This window comes from Pleurodeles waltl, chromosome 5 (assembly GCF_031143425.1).
Source record: "Pleurodeles waltl isolate 20211129_DDA chromosome 5, aPleWal1.hap1.20221129, whole genome shotgun sequence".
In the NCBI taxonomy this organism is placed as follows: Eukaryota; Metazoa; Chordata; class Amphibia; order Caudata; family Salamandridae; genus Pleurodeles; species Pleurodeles waltl.
The window spans coordinates 1579738838-1579749908 of record NC_090444.1 but is presented as its reverse complement, the minus strand read 5'-3'; the positions used below and the strand labels follow the sequence as shown (position 1 = coordinate 1579749908).

The following is an 11071-nucleotide window of genomic DNA, read 5'->3' as shown; positions in this document are numbered from 1 at the left end:
ATTTGTGCAATTTTAACTTCCTGTTGACTAGTATAATTAAATTCTTATATCTGTGAAATCGGGGCCAGAGGTTGGGCAGAATGTTAATCCGAGAATAAGTATTCTGTATAGATTCTTTATAAGTTTTATAGGTGTGATATTTATAACAGAGGTTTTTCATCTGGAATGCTGACCTCCTGCATAATTCTCATTTCTTGTACCGGTTTTTCCCTCAACTTCTTGCCCCTTCTTGTCTTACACCTTCTATTCCTAGATTCTGTTCTTCTTGTTGCTCTGCCATGACACATGCTCTGCCATGACACATGTTCATGTATAGAAAATTAAGTTCCCTATGAAAATCCCCCTTATCAATTGGCCATTCATATATCTTCCTTTTTTATGTTATGTTATGTTTATGTAATATTTACTTTGTAAGTAGATTTCTATGTGTAACAAAAACATTTCTTAAAATAGTTTTTCACAAGTAATATCTTACATTTGCATACGTATTTACATACTTCTCTTAATCATCCCCAAAGTAAGAACTAGGAATACATGCAGAGCTTTTGCATTAGACTAAGGCTGCCACCTTTCCCAGAGAAATATTTTGGCCATCTGTTCACTTTTTAATATTCAGCAAATGCCCGGACCTCAAACTTGAAAATAACATTACATGAAATCATCCCCATTCATTTTTATCATACCTTTCTTTGTTGTTTGTTTAGTTTAATTATTAGCCAGGGGCCATAAAACAGCTGTAGAAAGCATTTTGCTGAGTATTCCTCTTACATTTGCTGTTTAAAATGTAGTGATAAGGGACAAATGCTGGCTTTAAATGATTTTCTGTACCATCAGGGGCAATGATATATAACTCCTTCCAGTACAGAACCAGCTATGTGGCAACCCTAGCATCAGACAAAGAAGCCTTCTATTCAGGGTGGTCTCAATGTTTATTAAATTGCTCATTCTTCTTGCTAAATGATGAAGGAGAAAACCCATCCAATCAGACCAAAATCCTCCCGGGTGGGACAAAGACAAAAAAAGGTAGAAAGTCATCCAATCAAGAGCAGAAAATTGAGACAAAAAAGCAACCCATCCAGTCAGCAGCAAGGGGATGACCAAAATGGCAGAGCTGTGCCCACTTCTGAGCTGAGAACATGATAGGCAGAATTAGCAATTGTATAGGTTGTGTCACACATGTGCATAACAATGTGAGTAGCTTGACTCAATGTATCATCCACTCATGGCTCAAATAGCTTCTGCAGCTTCTGTTACTCATACATCTCTTGCAGCCTTCATGGCTTTCTCTCTTCTGAATGTCAACCTCCTGGATTCTGTGGATCTCCAGCATATCCTCAAAAAACTGTGGTGTCCTGTGGAGTCAAAAGGTATATCATTGAATTTTCTACAGGCTTTCCACATTTCCCCCTAGTGAGCCTAGATAGCCTCAGGTATGGCCAAATGCTCCCCAGCATTCCTCCACCATTCCACCAAGTGAGGAGCATAGAAGGTGCAGCATGGAAATGCCCTGGTATTTCCTGACTGTAATGTCACAATTTTCATTGCTTTTCTGCTCCAGTCTGCCTTACCTAAAGGGCTTCACTAACCTTCCCCTACAGACTCTCCATTTCTCTTCCACAATAGAAAAGTGTTCCCAACATTTAATAAGTCCTAAGGAATAGTGGTTGGGGGAAGTTTGAGAGGTATGTGAAGCATAGCTTTGAACTCTGCAGGGACTTAAGGACTCTACTAAAACTTGCATAAGCATTTGGTTTAGTGTTTGTAGGAATTAGATGAGTAATTACTAGTTCAGAATGGAAAGGTGCATGGAAAACCACCAGAGGTGAACTTTGAATTACAGGAAGGGTTATTAAAAACCCAAGGAAAGGGGTCATAAAGGAAAGGGGGCATGCACTCACTCCGCAGATGTAACTGTGGCATTTATGGCTGCATCAAAGCTCCAATGTGAAGTAAAAGTGAAGGTAGCAACTGAAGGGCTTAATGGCAGGAAACAGAGAGCAAAGAAGGAAAGCACAGAACAATACATGATGGATTGGAAAGACAGGAAGACCAACAGGAGTCAAAGACACATCGATGGCTTACTGGAACAGAATGTTTCACTAGGAGGCAAGGCAAAGGATGAAAAACAGATAGGTCATGTATATCTAAAGTTAGAGCTGTTGGATGAAGGAGGTGGACACAATGCCATCAGAAAAAGTAGACAAATCAGTGAAAATTAAGTTAGTCACAGATGAAGTTATTATCTGCTGTCTTGACACAGAGAATCATGTGAATCAAGCATTCATTTTGGGGTCATTAGGCTTGTGCTTTGCCTCTGAGCTAGCTTTTCAGGAAAAAAAGGTAGGATATTCCCCACACTCCAGGTACTTAGAGGGCTCCACATTAGCTCTGAATATGTAGAAATCCATATAAAGCCCTTCACAGAAGGGTTAAGCAATTGGAGCAGAATTAATGGAATATCATTAGGCAGGCCATAGGAGGATAATGTGGAAAAAGGTAGGCAGAGATGTTTGATACCTTAGTACAAACACCTGAAATCCAAACAATTGTTCTTATTCATTCTATAATACATTCTAGATGTGTCAATTGTCATGTACTGCCAATTGATGGTGACAGGACAGTAGAACAGTCAGCATGACTAATGGCTGACTCTCAAGAAAGTGGCTGCACCCAAGCAGCAGAGTGTCTTCAATTTTCAACCAAAAGTGGGAATGAGACTGTGCAAGGCATTCTCACAAAAAATTAAGCCTGGAAGTATTTGTATCAGGCACTTAAACATGTAGGCTACAGAGAAGCAGCGAGTAATGGTCATTATACCTAAGACTGGAAAGGATGGTGTCAGGAAGTAGAGTACTTCAGGGGAGGAACAACCAGCAAGTTACTATGGCATCCTGCAACAGTAGCAAATGAGAGCAGTGTGGTTACCAACACCAGGCCATTCCATATATCATCACATGGGTGTAACTAAACACCCTGAGGGTACAAATACTAGGACATTGATGCCCCTGGTAGATACTTTGTTGGCTCACATAGGAACCCACTGGAGAGGACAGCCAAGATAAGATAGAACTTAACTAGTTGTTCATATAAACACCAATCAGTACACATTGAAGGTGGGAGCAACAGGCTTTACAAACTTCTCACTTCGCATGCCAGATGTGCATCACCTGCAAATCATTAAAGCTTGTAGACCTTTAAATGGAATGGGAGTGCTAGCAGGTATGAAGACCTTCAATCTCTCTGTCTTCCAGAGATTGTCACCGCTGCCATTTAGCCTGTAACTTTCTAGGACCCATGAACGATCTTAAGGCCTTATTTATACTTTTTTAGAGCCGCGTTTGCGCCGCTTTTTGACGCAAAAACGGCGCAAACCTACAAAATACAATTGTATTTTGTAAGCTTGCGCCGTTTTTGCATCAAAAAGCGGCGCAAATGCGGTGCTAAAAAAGTATAAATATGGGCCTTAGTTCTTAAACACGTGATTAACCCCATGTACTCAAATACTACAGGTCCATGAGGCTACCTTAGGACCCGAGAGTTTAGGCTGCCACACTCATTTAATTTGAGTCCCTAAACTGGACATGCTACATCAAGTATCCAAGCAGTTGAGAGAAAGAGCCAAGTGTGTCAGTGTCAAAACGATCAATGAGGGGACCGATCTAACTAACAAAGACAACTAGAGTAACACACGCAACTCACAGACTTTAGAACATCATTGACATTGACAGTATGAGAAGACATTTTGTGTAGACAAATGGAACCTGTGCTCATGCACATCATGCAATTGGGTAGGTAAAAAATGACACTGCAACAGGTCCACATCAGATTCTCCCATACCAGATTGGAAGCCCACAGAACAATTTAACATAACATTGGTTCCAAAGCCAAAACAGAGCTTCAAATTGGTAAGGGCAATAAATGGCCAAAATAGGCCCCCAATAGTTGTACTAAAATTAAGCTCCCATTTGTGAAAGAAGACAACTACCATGTGGAATCTTAGGGAATCTTTGTCTAAAGTTTGGGAAAGAAACAGATATTTTAATTTCTTAAGTTGGCTTGCCCTGGCAAATGGGAAAACAATACAAAATTCCTTAAAGTATGTGTTTTCAAGTGAGCATTTGAACAAGATTCAAAGCACAATGACATGCAAATGGTGACGATGATACTACTGGATAATAACGGCCTCAGATCACTGAAAATCTAGGCCACCATATTGACCAATGACATAGTTTGAGTTATTGTAGAATGAAGAAAATAGCTTTGCCAATCAGCTTTCGCCTTCCAGTGCAGGTCTGTGGGGACTGAGAGATTAATTTGTGACATTCACTTGATAGATGAATCTATCAACATTAAGAATGGACTGGGCATCCCATCACTACCACACAGTTTCATGAAACAAGACTGAAAACAGCTGGGTGGGCTCTGTGCAAAGGAAGGTCGCTTTTCTGCATAACCTTAGTTTGAGGGGAATGATTGCAGTACTCTGATAAATAATATGAGGAAACCAAATTTGGTCATCAGTAAAATCTCTATTAAGAATCATGCATGATGTCTGTAAAAAAAAAACTATAAGGTTCTATGTAAGGTGCAGAGTAACCCCTTGAAACTAAAAAGAAAGGTATACCAGGAGCAGTTCACAAATGGAACACTGGAGAGTGCTCCTAAAAGTAAAGGTCCTCTTGGGGAGGCCTTGGCTGAGAATGCAGCACTTCGGACCCAAGAAAAGAAGATGTTGTATCATAGCTCTGCTACTGCAGTTACATAAAAAGACTTACCACAAAGTGGAGGCCAGGGCCAATAGCCTTCCAAGCGCAAATCATATATCTCAAACACTCCAGAGGAAAGGTGAATTGTGTTGCTGCGGGCAAGCAGCAAAAGAAGACTGAAGGTTTTCCCTCCTGTTTTTCTTAATTCTTGTAACTGGGGCCAATCCATTCAGTATGCCTGGATTTTTTGCATTTTGATTTACACAGTTTGTAATTTTTTACTGTGGGTAAACTTCACTACATGTATCTCACCCACAGTAATCACATGGCAAATGGACTGTACATGCTTATCACCGGTGCCTGTCTTTTAAGATAAGGATGCTGCAATACAGCAAGGAGTGGGGCACTTGGCTGGTTACACATAAACCCGTGTACACATATGTGTGAACGTGTGCTGGCTGTATGTGGGAGATGACAGTTGTGTGCAGCCCGGTAACTATGCACAGGAAATCTGGAGCAGAGGAGACTCTGCAGCATTAACTATTGACCTGCAGTAGGTCTTATAATGTTAGTATACACTGATTGCGAAAGTCAGTGTAATTTACTGTGTTTTCTGTGGTGACACTTCATTATACACAAAGGGAGAAAACTGCCTTAGAATGTAGTTTCTCTTCCTTTTGGCCCCAAGAGACCAGTGATGAATCGAAGTGGGAAGTAACTTGAATGAGAAAATCAAAACTGCGAGTTCCAAAAAATATTAGTAGAAATTATGGGTCATCCAGAATTGTCATATCTCTCTGGCTCAGCTCAGGATCCGATCACAGGACTTTGGTCATCTAGCTGTTGCTAGGTAATTACGTTTCTCTCTAGCAGCAGGAACAAAGAGAACAATTAACTGTGCTTCAACCAGCTCCTGAGGAAGAAAGAGGTGTGGCTGAATGAAATGCATCAATCAGTCAGTTATCACACTGTAGCAGGGATGGGCCTCCCCATACCAACTGAACAAATGAGGGACCCAGACCTCTGTAGCCAATGCAGGAGGAGGCTCCTCTTTGAAATTTTGTCAGTGATGTCAGCGACGGGTGGAGCTGAGACCTCTTGAGGAGATGTGACTAATGACTTCTGAATTATGTCATTTTGAACTGTCTCAGCATGCTGTACACGAGGGTTTGGACAGGGGTGGAGAGGTGATGTGGCACCCTAGGATTGTGAAAAAAGAAAGGGGGGACTGGGAGATTGACTGGTCCAGTGCACGTTCTCCCAATGAACTGTAAGACAATTAATGAGTGCACCGTTCCAGAAAGTTGAGGGTATTAATACACCTGTCAATGGCACACATGCATTAGCAAGCAGTAGCCCTCATGCATCATCATCAGGTTCTGCTCCACGTCAGACTGGCGCTGCAATGTCTGACAGGGTCCTGCATGGGACCATCTAGCCATAGAAAATGTGTATATCGTAGTACCACAAATCTTCGGTTTCTAAGAAACAGCTGGAGAGATATAAAATAAAATTGACTGGGGTACCTCCTCAGTGTAAAAATAAATTTAATAGACGAGTGGGGACCCAGTCAAAGTCAAAAACACAGAAAAAAGTGAAGGGGAAGCAATAATCCCACACTTTACACGCTCAAAGGGTAAAGCACAATGACTGTAACCTCTACAAAAAGTCAACATATTTCGCACCTAAAAATTGTACACAAAGGATCCACTGGTGCTTCATCAGGACTAGAATGATAATCTTTCTCCAGAACGTCAAAGATATAAACTGTTCATTCAAAAAACGAAAATAAGGAGAGAGTAAAATGATTGTTTTACTCACTACAGGTCTGTGTCTACTAGCACAAAACTACTGGTAATCTGTAGAAACAGAAGACATGTATGCCTAAATAATCATTAATCACATCAATCAAATAATAAGGAGAAAATTAAAGATGACATGGGCATAACTGGAAGTGCAATACCACAAAAACATTCAGCTTGATATTGGTGACACAATGAAATGGAGTGAATGCTTACCGGCCATGGTTTAAAGTAGAACTACTTCCAAGGAGAACATAGGTCCAGGATCCTTCTGGATATCTAAATGGTGTATCAATAAATACAATTTATCCAAGGAGAATATACATGAATGAGGACTATGTCAAATTATATCAGGGGAATGTACTTCTACAGGAATCGATATTCCCGTTATGTTGTGACACGAATTAAGTGGGTCTACTGACCAACATAGAACAAATGTTTAGTAAAAAAAGAGAAGAAACTTCGGATAGTTGTACCCCATATGGCTCACATGCGATATTATTTAAATTTCTGTACTGAACACTTAATGTGGGTTATAGGAATTGACAACATACCAAATTAAACGAACCACCAGAAAAGCCATACGCCCTTACCACTACCAAAAGGAAATCATTAATAGTAAAAGTGAGACCGATCGCATGACGGCTCACATGCATTCGAGCGCACATAACCAATCGATGAAAGAAGAAAAATCAATGGGAGCAGACTTACTGGAGCGCCGTATTAATCACCAGCGTAACATAATTCATGACCGCGTTCTCGAACATCGAGAAATGAACGCGGTCCGGACAGGGTACATGAAGAAAGGCTGTGAAGACGAACAGCCAATCAGAGTGGCTAGCCAGGACTTCCTGGTGGCGTCCTCTGGGAAAGCATTGAAAAAAGTAAAAAGGGAGAACGGACACAATAATACGTGTTAGTTTTCCGATTTGAAATGAAACAACCAAAGCCATCCCGAAATCTAATCCAGCATCTGGAAAACAACCCCTCGGTGTAAAAAATGTATTGGGCAACTTCCCTAATGTGCAAGAAAGATGGGAAAAAAGGGAAAGGCAAACAAATGGCAACACACATCAAAGCATGTTTATATACTTAACCAAAAAATGATGAAAACAGTAATACAAGGTTAATATTATGACCCTAGGACTGGACGGGGTCAATAACTTCTTGAACCTTCCACTCTCCTTTAAAAACTCATGTCCAAGGTGAAGGCTATCTCTTGCTTGGTGATTCCTCTGCGCTTCACTGTTGCACCCTGGGGCTGCCATGGACAGCTGGGAGGAAGAACTCCCTGATGCCCAGAAAGGATTAAGGAGTCTGCTCTGTTGACCCCAGGTCCAATGGGTTTCCCAATGGGCCAGCGAGGCTGGCCCCCTTACACCCACCGAGGACCATTTGGGGGAACACCCCAAACATCTGCGCTCAGAGACAGAGACCACAAGGGCAGTTGATGCAGGGAGCCAGAAGAACCAACTCCCTATAGAATTTAGAGGTGAGTGGTCTGAGGCAACAACCCCTGGTGGCTAGAACTCACCACCAGGAGTAAAGGTTTTTCAAGATTGTCAAATATGGCCTGAGTTGTGCCATTTTAAAGAAATGCAACCTTTGACTTTTTTTCACCCCAAGGTGTGTTAGGCTCTGCTTCTGTTTATCGAATTACCCATGGGGTGAGGCCCAGGGAGTCTGCACAGGAATTATTTTATCAGGGGTGGGCCATGCGTGGGGCCCCTCAACAGACTATACTGGCCAAGTGACTCTATCGGCTGGTATGTTTTTCCTAAAAGAGGGGCCGGGACCCCATCCTCTAAAATAAAGGAGGGTAGTGGTGGATCAATACACCCCCAGGAATGTCAGGAGCCTTGCACGTGCTCCCCATGTCTGTGTCTGGGGGAGCAGGGCGGGCACCGCAGAAGGAGCCCGGAGGGAGAGAGAAGCCACTGGTTCCTGCGGCTGCAGACGGAGGTGCGGGTCTCACAGGAGCTGGTGGGGCAGCCAGGGATGGGCTCCCTGAGCTGCTCCAACAAAGGAGTCACATGGGGGTGCTCAGGATGGATGGATGAACCCCCTCACAAAAAAAAGCCGAATGGAAAAAGCTGCACGGCACACGGCTGTGTGACAGAAGAAAAAGGCAGTTGCTCTCCCAGGACCAGCAAGAGAGACACTCATCTCACATGCACTGCTCCAGGCTGGAGTGCCCCATAAGGGCCTATGGGGCTTTTCAGTTTGCATATTTTGCTGCTTGTGGTGGCCCAAAAATGGGCAGAGGCACTGCCCATGCAAAAAGAAGGCATGGGGTACTGAAGGAGTGCAGGAGCTCCCCAAAGAGTTTCCAAAGTACTGACCCTATGTCTGTGAGGTCGTAGAAACCTTGACCTTCCTGGGATTTTTTTTTATGTTTCAAAGTCCTCTGAAGGCTGGAGCTTCTGCTATACAGCTGGGAGTGTTGTGTTTTCTAGGGGCTTTCTTTATGGTATCTGTTATTGTGGCCTGAAGGTGTGTAATGGAGATACATGTACAGAAGCGCTTTCTAGGTGCCAAGACTATGGTTGCATGTAACAACCCATGATGCCCTCTAGGCCCTGTTTTTATGGTTGTAGTTTTACGGGTGGAAAGTCTATAAAAAATACACAGACACATGTTTTGCTCATTTTAAATACTTTATTGATATGTATGCATTGTTAGTTTGTTGAATTAACTTGTGTTTTTTCTGCTTGTTATGTTAGTCAATTGTGTTAGCCTGATGTTTTAGTTTGTTGTTGCAGGTATTGTGGAATATGGCTGCTGCCAGTATGTAGCAACCTCCGCAGTGGACATTAATTAGCACCATTGGCTTCAGGCAACACACGCTGGTAATGGTGGGATAGGAGCTGTGACCCCTTGAGAACTTTGAAAATAGGTATGTTTCACAGTAGGATTCTCATTCCTTTGAGGAACCATGTGCTTTTAACCATGGAGAAGTTCACATCTGCCTCAGTTTGTGGTGTTTTTGACACTAGTAAGGTTGATCAGGGTTTTTACTGTGTATTAGGCCTCAATGAAAGTATGTAATATGCTTCCTATGAGGTTTTTTTTAAAATTATATTGTAATACTAATACTTTTATGAAAAGTGGCACTGCATCTAGTGCAGCGCCACATTTCTTGCACCCCTTAGCGCCCCCCTAACACCATCATGGGTGCGCCGTAAAATACGGTGCACCATGGCGGTAGTTATGGTGACTAGCATCATAATTTTTTACGCTAGTCCGATACTTTGCAGTTTTAACGTCCAAAATTATGATGTTAATCCTACAAAGCACCGAGAGGCCAATTGTAATCAATGGGAGCCTCTTTTCTACACCTGCACGTAGCAGGCATTAAAAAAAGGCAATAAAAATGGCACAAATGAATCTCATAGAGTCCTTTGCGCCATTTTAACGGCATCCCCCAGCGCTAGAACGCCCCACTTACAAACATTATGACCCTGATTTATACTTTTTTTTTGCACCGCACTAACGTCATTTTTTTACGCAAAAGCGGCGCAAACTTACAATACACAATTGTATTTTGTAAGTTTGCGCCAATAAATGATGGTAATGCGGCACAAATGAAGTATAAATCAGGGGCAATGTGTGGTGCAAGCATTGCGCCACCACTTTGTAAATATGGCGCAGCGTTTTTCTCCTTCCAAAGCCACATTAGCATCAAAACAATTACGCTAATGTGGCGTTGGAAGGGCTTAAGGGCTCTATAAATCTGGCCCTAATTGTATCTTCCAAGCCAAAAGTGTAATTCAAGCTTCCAGACGTTTGACCTGCTTAGTACTGCTACCGGGATGAGTGACTCAAACCTGAACATGCCTTAAACTTTTGAAAATGCTCCTGTAGGAATGTCTAAAGTAACTGGTCCTTGAGTTGTTTTCATACATATTTAATATATTTAACGACGTTCATAAGAAACTGTAATCTGTAAACCCACGTCAATAAAATGTAAAAAAAAAAATATAGTTTTAGTTAACAAAGAGTCAAGAAGGAAAATAAAGAAAACAAACACACCCTTCAGGCCAATCGACTGTCCGGTGCATCGTGTATGTTTTGCATTGTTTTTAGTGTAACATTTCACGCACACTGGCCTGTTCCTTCTGGAAAATTCCCAAAGGATGCCCTCAAAATTTTGCAGCTTACATCTGGTGCAGTTTTCAAATGAACAAGAGGTTTAGCGGTTTTAATTAATTACCATTGCCTTCACAGGCCGCATCAATTACACAACATAATAGGAAGCCGTGGTACCACATACACATCTGCTGCTGACTTCTGTGTGTCTGAGAGCTGCCCCCTGTGAATAATACTGCATGAGTAAGTGGAGATGAATATTGGCAGACCAAAAAAATGGAGGTCAAGGAAGAATCCTCATGGCGCCCCAGCGTTCAATGAACAAAATACCATGTAACATTACTACCTGAAACTACTGACACCAATTCATAAATGTGTACGTTTGTCTGATTGGGATAAACAGATGTGTATTTGTGCACATGTATGGTTTTACATGGCGGAAGCTAGACTGGCATTTGGACTTTGCCATCTATC

At 42.0% G+C, this 11071-nt stretch overlaps 1 long non-coding RNA gene across 1 annotated transcript; it reads right to left on the bottom strand.

Annotated features, from left to right (window-relative positions):
* Window positions 1-592: 592 nt before the first annotated feature.
* Window positions 593-7331, bottom strand: LOC138296594 (uncharacterized). Its single transcript, XR_011203866.1, has 3 exons — window positions 7220-7331; window positions 6725-6787; window positions 593-1352 (listed from the first exon to the last, which is right to left on the bottom strand). It is a non-coding gene; the product is annotated as an uncharacterized lncRNA (long non-coding RNA).
* Between the last annotated feature and the right edge of the window lie 3740 nt (window positions 7332-11071).